Below are 8923 nucleotides of genomic sequence, written 5' to 3'. Positions count from 1 at the left end.
TACTTAATCCGGAGAGCATGCAGGCTGTTGATTTTTTATTTTTTTATCTCTGTCTCATTGCAAGGATGGTACTGGCCAGGTCTCATATTTTGAGCCAAAGAGTGTACATGCTAACATAAAACAAAACAAGAAAAATAAATAAAACCATTAGAAACATGTTTTGACAATATGTTGTAAACATTTATTCATCATTCCTTGATATTTCCACAATATAAAAAATAAAAAATAAAACCATGATAAAAATGTCAAAAGTTGAATCAGTTCTAAAGTTTCTAGAAGTGAGTTTGGATATATATATATATATACCACACTTTTAGGTTCTGTACCTAGAAATTTACCAATTCTATTCCATCTTTTGGGTTTAAAAAGTTCTTTGCAGATATATATATTATACATCCAAAATGATGCCACAAGAGACAAGGAAATATGAGGTTATTTGCAACACCACCAGCAGAGGAAGAAGTCGCTCACTTTGCAGCAGCAGATAAAAAGAATTGTTGAATTTGAAGCAGGAGCAGACACAGAAGTTGTTGAATGTGTAGTATCTGCAGCAGACAAAGAAGTTGTTGAATTTACAGCAGACGATATATTTGTTAAATCTGCAGCAGCACACAAAGAAGTCATTCACTTTGCAGCAGCTCCAGACAACAAGAATTGTTGAATTTTAAGCAGGAGCAGACACAGAAGTTGTTAAGTTTGCAGCAGGAGCAGCAGCAGACAAAAAAGTTGTTGAATTTGCAGCAGACGATATACTTGTTAAATCTGCAGCAGCAAACAAAGAAGTCATTCACTTTGCAGCAGCACCAGTCAACAAGAATTGTTGAATTTTAAGCAGGAGCAGACACAGAAGTTGTTAAGTTTGCAGCAGCAACAGACACAGAAGTTGTTGAATTTGCAGCAGACGATATATTTGTTAAATCTGCAGCAGTAGCCATGGAAAAAGTTGTCGATACAACCAGTGCAGACGATGACATGTCTGCAATAGGCGACTTTGAAGATCTGCTCCACATGCTATGACACCTGCAAAGACAAAGAATGCAACAATCTTAAAACATAAAGAATTCAGTGTTATTTGAGAACTTCAGTGTAAACACTATAATTATGTCTTCTTTGTTGGTGTTCTTTGCTGAACATAGAACTGAAGGTAAATAAGGTTTAAATTGTCTTTGCATTATGCCAATATTGTTGAATTTACTTCTGTGAATTTGCTAACTTTGATAGCATCATTCTGTGTTTGAATGAAATGCTCTATGTCAATGCTGCCTGGCACGGACAACAGCCCTACCCACCCGTCCACCCCCACCCCACCTACACACACACAGAACACCTTCCCAAAAATGTTCCCCAGACAATGGAATGTCAGTTGGACCTTGACTAAAAATATGTATAGGTAAAGATGTCCCAGCTACAACAAATTGTTCTGTCAGAAGACCTCCTACATGTCGAAATGATGTGATGGCCGACCAGCCAAGAATTACATGTATCAATGACCCTATGCTGAGGCCTGACAATAACACTGCCTTCTCTCAAATATGATTTTCTGTTATATAATAATATGACTGCTGGAACATTCATCTTAGCGTTAAACAAGGATTTTACCTGCAAACACACACACACACACACACACACACACACACACACACAGTGACACACACAGTGACACACACTTACTTGGCCTCAACAGCCAGAATGTCGGGGTTGTACCTTGTAGTTTACATCCCTGTGAATGCTTTCTGTTCCATCCTCATGGTAATTCCTCCCACCCTGCAATGAAAGCATTGATGTGTGAATTGCATTAATTACAATAGTCTAAACACACTCAAATCTTTACTTGTTAATGAAGACAGAGAGATAGAGAGTGGGAATGGGGGGGGGGGGGGAGGGGAGGGGGGAGGGAGAGAGCAGTTGTCAATCAAACCTTTGAATAGATCATTTTCGAAAATTACTCCCCATGCCTCTCCTGAGATCTCTTATTTACTGTACAGTAATGCATTTGACCTGAAGCTGTAAGATTGAACAGTAAGTGCCCTGGGTGCACATGTGTGGAAAGTATCAGATTGAGAGAGAGAGAGAGAAATTTTCAGATTGAGAGAGAGAGAGAGAGAGAGAGAGTAACAGACAGAGTCTAGAGACAGAAAGACACAGAGAGAGACTGAAACAGAGAAAGAAAGAGACAGAAGGCAGGAAAGAAAGAGAGAGAAATCCACCTTTCCAATCGTTATGCATGATATTGCTTTGATATTTGTGACTCGTATGAAAAATAAATCAACAATCACAATGCCAACGGATCGTGAACTATGAATCACAACATTACCTGAATTTCTTCAGTGCTGAAAGTTCCATTTGCCATTCGCCTCAGCGTCACAAGATCTGTAGTGTGTATTCCTGATATGCTGAAGTGTAGCATGTTATCTTATACATGTATCAGCAGTCACACTGACTTTGAAGTTGCTAGCGTGTTAAAAACTGTTACAGAAACTTTTTTTATTTCGATTCCAGTTCCACAGTGAAAAGTTTGAGACTGAGAGTAATGTCCCTTGGCGATCAAGGGAGGTCACTCAGAATTTTCGTTTCTAGTTATCGAAAGACGTAACGGCAAGTTGTGCTGATGAGGAAGATTGGAAACTGGCACTGGCAGAACTTTGCAAGAGCACTATGATACACCAACAGAAACGAACCAGACTGGACAGTCCAATACTAAGACCGAAGGCGCAAGACATAACTGGACTGGTTTCAAGATTTTTACAAACTTTGAGTGAGTATTCGTATTGTCTATGGAACTTGGAAGATAGATTTGCTAATTATTGAGACTAGATCAGATGTATTTTTTATCTCTTGGAATACATGACTGCATGATGAGACTAAAAAGTTTGCTTTGTTTCTTAGGTGTGTGTGTGTGTGTCACTGTGTGTGTGTCACCGTGTGTGTGTTTAGGTGTTTGCTGTTTTTCTTTATTGTTGTTGTTGCCTGAAATGGTGATTTTAACTAAGAATCCTTTTATGATTCTGTTGTGCATATATAAATAAATAGCTTTTATTCTTTCAGATTTATACCACAAAAAAACTGTCTGCATTTGGTGGGGAGGTGCCTTAACTGGTCAAAAGAAAAGTGAGCTGATTGATGGCATGGCCGTTCATCGCATTTGGATGGGAAAAGGCAAAACCAATTTCCATTCTTAAACAAGCTGAAGGTTTGCATTGGAAAACAGTAAGTGGGTTTTTTAAATGAGTTTTCAATGTAACTGACAGAACAATTTGTTGTGTAATTATTATATAATCAGTTGTGTAATGCTTGCAAAACACACACACACACATGTACACACGCATCCCCCATCCCACCGGCCACCCCTTTCCACATGTATACATTACATACACACACAAACTCCAATTTGAACTGTACCTGTTTCAGTGGTGGACCTTTCTGGTGACCTGTAATTACTCAACTGTCTGTTGGAACATATTAGGGAAAATAATCTATCAATGTGCTTTTGTAAATTTGTTGGTTAAATCAGAATTACTTTCAATTCTGTTTCCAGTCCTTTGTGCAAATTCGTATTATTATTAATTGGACATTATTTCTTTCAGATGAAAAAAATCCTGTCTACAATCGGAGAGAGAGAGGTGGCAATGGGAGGGGGCCACAGTCTGAAGGATGGCTGTACCAAAGCATGCAGTTGGAAGGGGACAACCCATCAAGGTTTACAATTATCAGCTTTGAAAGCAGTGAGTACAATTTGGTACATGTATAATTATTGCTTGCAACAGACCCACAACCCACCCACCCCCCCACCCACACTCATATAAATTCATATATCAACCGTTTCTGTTTCAGTGATGGACTGGTATGATGAACTTTTCTGTGTTTAAGTTTAATAACATTTAGGAAAACATGTTGTCATTCTGTGCTTGTTTGTTTTTGTTTTTGTGATAAGGCCTAAAAAAAAAAATAGGTGTGGTTACGGTAACCTGACCTACCCTATTTTTTTGGGCCGACCCTATAACTTTTTATTACATTTGTCAAAAAACAACCAAAAAAACCCAAATAAACGAGTGCAGAAAACGCAATGAAAGCGAAAGCGCCCGAGTCGCACACTTATTTCCCTGTCAACTAGGTTTAATTTGTACACGTTAGAAAAAAAAGTTAAAAAAAAAAAAGTGATTGCCTACCTTCCTACCCTATTTTATTTTGGCTATGTTACCGTAACCACACCTATTTTTTTTTTTTTTTGCCTAACTGAGAATCCTTGTTCTCATTCCTGTGCACATGACATGTATTTATATTGACTTTTATTCGCTCAGATAACAAACAAGTCTGCAATTGGTGGGAAGGTGTCTGGACTGGTGGGAAGAATGATGAGTTCATTGATGACAGATGATTGTACCAAAGTCATTCAATCAGAAGGGGGAAAAACATCGAAGTTTCCATTGTCTGTGCTGAAAGTTCACACTGTTGACCAGTAAGTGAATTGTTTAACTCAGTGTCGTCTTTTTTACATTTAGTCAAGTTTTGACTAAATGTTTTAACGTAGAGGGGGGAATCGAGACGAGGGTCGTGGTGTATGTGCGTGTGTGTGTCTGTCTGTGTGTGTGTGTGTGTAGAGCGATTCAGACTAAACTACTGGACCGATCTTTATGAAATTTGACATGAGAGTTCCTGGGAATGATATCCCCATACGTTTTTTTCATTTTTTTGATAAATGTCTTTGATGACGTCATATCCGGCTTTTCGTGAAAGTTGAGGCGGCACTGTCACGCCCTCATTTTTCAACCAAATTGGTTGAAATTTTTGTCAAGTAATGTTCGACGAAGCCCGGACTTCGGTATTGCATTTCAGCTTGGTGGCTTAAAAATTAATTAATGACTTTGGTCATTAAAAATCTGAAAATTGTAAAAAAAGAAAATTTTTTATAAAACGATCCAAATTTACGTTCATCTTATTCTCCAACATTTGCTGATTCCAAAAACATATAAATATGTTATATTTGGATTAAAAACAAGCTCTGAAAATTAAATATATATAACAATTAATATGAAAATTAAATTTTCGAAATCAATTTAAAAACACTTTCATCTTATTCCTTGTCGGTTCCTGATTCCAAAAACATATAGATATGATATGTTTCGATTAAAAACACGCTCAGAAAGTTAAAACGAAGAGAGGTAAAGAAAAGCGTGCTATCCTCCTCAGCGCAACTACTAAACCGCTCTTCTTGTCAATTTCACTGCCTTTGCCGTGAGCGGTGGACTGACGATGCTACGAGTATACGGTCTTGCTGCGTTGCGTTGCGTTGAGTTTCATTCTGTGAGTTCGACAGCTACTTGACTAAATGTATTTTCGCCTTACGCGACTTGTTTTTTTCCTGTGGTGCTTAATTTCAATATCAGTTGTGTAATGCTTGCAACATACACACACACACACACACACACACTCTCTCTCTCTCTTTCTCTCTTGTTACAAATTGGGCTGAGACTTTTGATTTTGCATATATGTGGACTTGCGCCTGTGTGTGTGTGTGTATGCGCGCCTGTGTGTCTGTGTGTGTGTGTGTCTGTGTGTATGTGTGTATACATGGGTGTGTTTCTTAGTACATGTATTGTATGTGTTTGTTACTGCTAATGTGTGTGTATGTTTGTTTGTAAGTGTATGTTTTTGTTAGTGTGTGTGTGTGTGTGTGTGATTTAGTTTGTAATCCCACCCATTGACTAAGAACCATTTTTCCTTCTCTATCCCAGGTTGGTATCCTGCATAAGATTATGACCACTTCAAAGTCAGGGAGCTTGGCCTGGCCACATAGTTCAAACAGAAGTTGAACTCCCTCACCATTACCATCATCATATTCTGTGAGGTGGACTTCACCTACGACCAGAAGTTTGACCAGCGTCAAAGAGCGAGTGCAGGCAGCTGCTAGTGCTACAGGACATCATTGCGCGCCATCTCACTAACAAGATTCAACACCTTTGCTGACCCACAGCTTCTGAATGCTGTGTTTGCAAAGCAGCCCGGCATCAAGCCTCATTTACATGGGTGCCATCATTCAGGACTAACACCAACAGTTCATAAACAAATATTCACTGTGCACACACGTTTGGCAAAGTGGTGCAGAAAACATGCAGTCTTGCTGCTTGTTAATTTTTATTCATCGATGATTGTTTTTCATCTAGCTACTCCACAAAATATGTTAATATCTTTTGTGATAGCAAGAATCTTAATGAAATGAAGCAGAGCGCTATTTTAAGATCTGAGAAACAAAGGGACGTAATTGCTCTGCTATATGACATGTGCAACAAGAGTAAGTGAGATTATGTGGAAGCAATTTTCTTGGCACCTGTGAGAATAACACGCTTTGGAATGAACAAGAGACTTTACATCCTTGTCACAGGTGTATGCATTAATAGCGCTTACATCCCTTTGTTTCTCATATTTTGTGCTACTGACTTGCTTGTATTATTGATTGTGCAAATACTTTGTATTGTTTTCATCTCTGATTTTGTCATTAACAGTGATCGCTGTCGATAATGAGTTTGCACAGCCCTATGGTATTTACCTTGATGAACCCATACCAACGCATTGTGATTGAAATTCTTAATTGCTGATCCTGTTATCGCCTTCTGATGATTTTTTTTATCAAGTTCAAACTAGTCAATGTAGCGTTACTTCAATGAGATTAAGTCCACACATAATTTTTGTCTGCCCGATTGATAATACTATGCTGTGGTATTTTACTGAGACTGAAAAATGTGTTGTAATATTTTTTTAGTTCACATTTTCATGTTTTAGCAATTGAAGGAATTTAGTATGCATTGTTCAACATTTTAAAAGTGTTACTGTTATTAAATTAGTATTCACTTATTGAATTGGTAAAGACCTCAACAATTTAAATTTTAAATAAAATTTGTGATCTTGAATTTTCTGTGCATTAATTCAAATTTGTATTTGCAAATGTTATTTTAATGTTTTCAGGAGAACGTAAATTTAACGTTTGCATGTTAACGTTAATTTAACGTTTGCATGTGAACGTTAATTTAACGTTTGCATGTGAACGTTAATTTAACGTTTGCATGTGAACGTTAATTTAACGTTTGCATGAGAACGTTTGATTATGGTTTTATTTTGGTTAATTTTATGTTTGCATGCAAACGTTAAAAAAACGTTAAATAAACGTTAATAAAACGTTTTATTTTGGTTATTTTTATGTTAGCAAAAAACGTTAAAAAAACGTTAAATAAACGTTAATAAAACGTTTCTTTTTGGTTTTATTTTGGTTATTTTTACGTTAGCAATAAACGTTTAAAAAACGTTAAAATAACGTTAATCTAACCGTTATATTATGGTTTGATTTTGGTTTTATTTTGGTTATTTTTATGTTTGCAAAAACGTTAAATTAACGTTAATTTTAACGTTATATTATGGTTAGATTAACGTTAAATTAACGTTAGATTAACGTTAAATGTTAACGTTAATTTAACGTTTTATCACATGAGCAAATTAACGTTAAATTAACGTTAGCGGTAAACGTTAAATTAACGTTTACCGCTAACGTTAATTTAACGTTAATTTAACGTTAGCATGCTAACTGGGAGGTTAGTAGGTGAATTATAACCAAGATCTTTCAGTCTGACGAAGCCAATCCTTGTATAGCCTACAGTTCATGTAATCATTTCTGCCGTGTAAAGGCAGAAGGAAGCAAGTCCATGAAACATAGTTTCGAGAAAATCGACATTTTCTGTTTGCATCACTGTTTTGGAATGAAAAGCTTTAAACGATTTTTTTGTTTGCTGATAACATGTAGGGCATTATTGTGCGTTTCTGCTGTGAATATTAAAACCCTCTTTTGATTCATCACTTAGAAATAATGATTTTTGTGGACTTACTGCCTTTTGCCGAATTAATTCCCTAAACTCATTCACTCAAAAATAATGGTAAAAGGCAGTAAGAGGATATATTGCTTTCTGCCAAATTATATCCCGACTTAAATCTTATTTTAAAAAAATGGCAAAAAGCAGCATTGGACTTACTGCTTTCTGCCATATTATATCCTGGTCGATATATCTGGCTGAGAAAAGGGCATAGAGCAGCAAGTGGACTTACTGCTTTCTGCTAATTTATTATCTCCGAAAATAGAAAGTAAAAGAAAATACACGCAGCACTGCTTTTGGAACTTTTTTTCAAATGTGACTTTACGTCCAGTGATTTCGTGAATTTCTGAATGCACAAACAACTTCATTGGTGAACAATTTGTATTTTCTTTTGTGATTAACTGAGACAAATGTTCCCGTTTTCTTAAATTTCAACACATGCTCAAGTTAGTCTTTGTCTTGGTGCCTCGTTTTGCTTATCATTCTGTGGTCGCTCACTCATGATTAACTTTATTGTTAATCCGTTCTTGTGTCATTGATATCGTTTAAAAAGACCATTATCCAAGCGGAGCGCGGGCGAAGCCCGCGCGTAGCGAGGTAGTTTTTTTTTTCATCTCCCAGCACTGAAAATTTTTTTGCCAAGTGGTGTCTGTCTGTGAACATTGTTCTAGAATTCATCTTTTAGCACAATATTAGCGACACTGTTTGGACAATTCTATTAAAATTAGGCGTACAAACTGATTTTGTTTCGGGGAATCCTCTCAGAGGATCAGAATTTTCATATAATATCATCGGAAGCTGTTACAACGGGAAAATGTGAAACTTTTGTCACTTTTTAACATGGAATTTCATCTTTGAGCGTTTCAAGCGGACTTTAATAAAATAGTTATTTGCGAATTAAGCAGCGGAAGACACTCACCGGTTCAACATGTGTATGGTCATTAAACCTCAAAACATTTCAGTAAGTGGTTTAGACAAACACCTCCGACATGTGAGGGTGACTGGTTTGTAGCTGAAGAGTTTTTTTCTAAAGTGTGTTCTAAATACAAATGACGTACTGGTAATGA

General features: G+C 36.8%; 2 long non-coding RNA genes across 2 annotated transcripts in view; one reads left to right on the top strand and one right to left on the bottom strand.

Annotated features, from left to right (window-relative positions):
- LOC138967624 (uncharacterized) overlaps positions 1-2454 on the bottom strand; it is a 3060-nt gene extending 606 nt beyond the window's left edge. The window contains exons 1-3 of the long non-coding RNA XR_011455999.1: positions 2315-2454; positions 1672-1764; positions 1-1020 (exon numbers count right to left, since the gene is read on the bottom strand). The exon at positions 1-1020 is cut by the window's left edge and continues 606 nt beyond it. This is a non-coding gene — a long non-coding RNA (uncharacterized lncRNA). The remainder of the gene's footprint in view (positions 1021-1671; positions 1765-2314) is intronic.
- Positions 2455-2614: 160 nt separating this feature from the next.
- LOC138967623 (uncharacterized) lies at positions 2615-6905 on the top strand. Its single transcript, XR_011455998.1, has 5 exons — positions 2615-2755; positions 3046-3207; positions 3585-3722; positions 4299-4456; positions 5733-6905. It is a non-coding gene; the product is annotated as an uncharacterized lncRNA (long non-coding RNA).
- The last annotated feature ends 2018 nt before the right edge of the window (positions 6906-8923 follow it).

This window comes from Littorina saxatilis, linkage group LG5 (assembly GCF_037325665.1).
Source record: "Littorina saxatilis isolate snail1 linkage group LG5, US_GU_Lsax_2.0, whole genome shotgun sequence".
NCBI classification, from domain to species: Eukaryota; Metazoa; Mollusca; class Gastropoda; order Littorinimorpha; family Littorinidae; genus Littorina; species Littorina saxatilis.
Note: the sequence above shows the minus strand (reverse complement) of the source record. Positions and strands in the feature narration are given on the sequence as shown.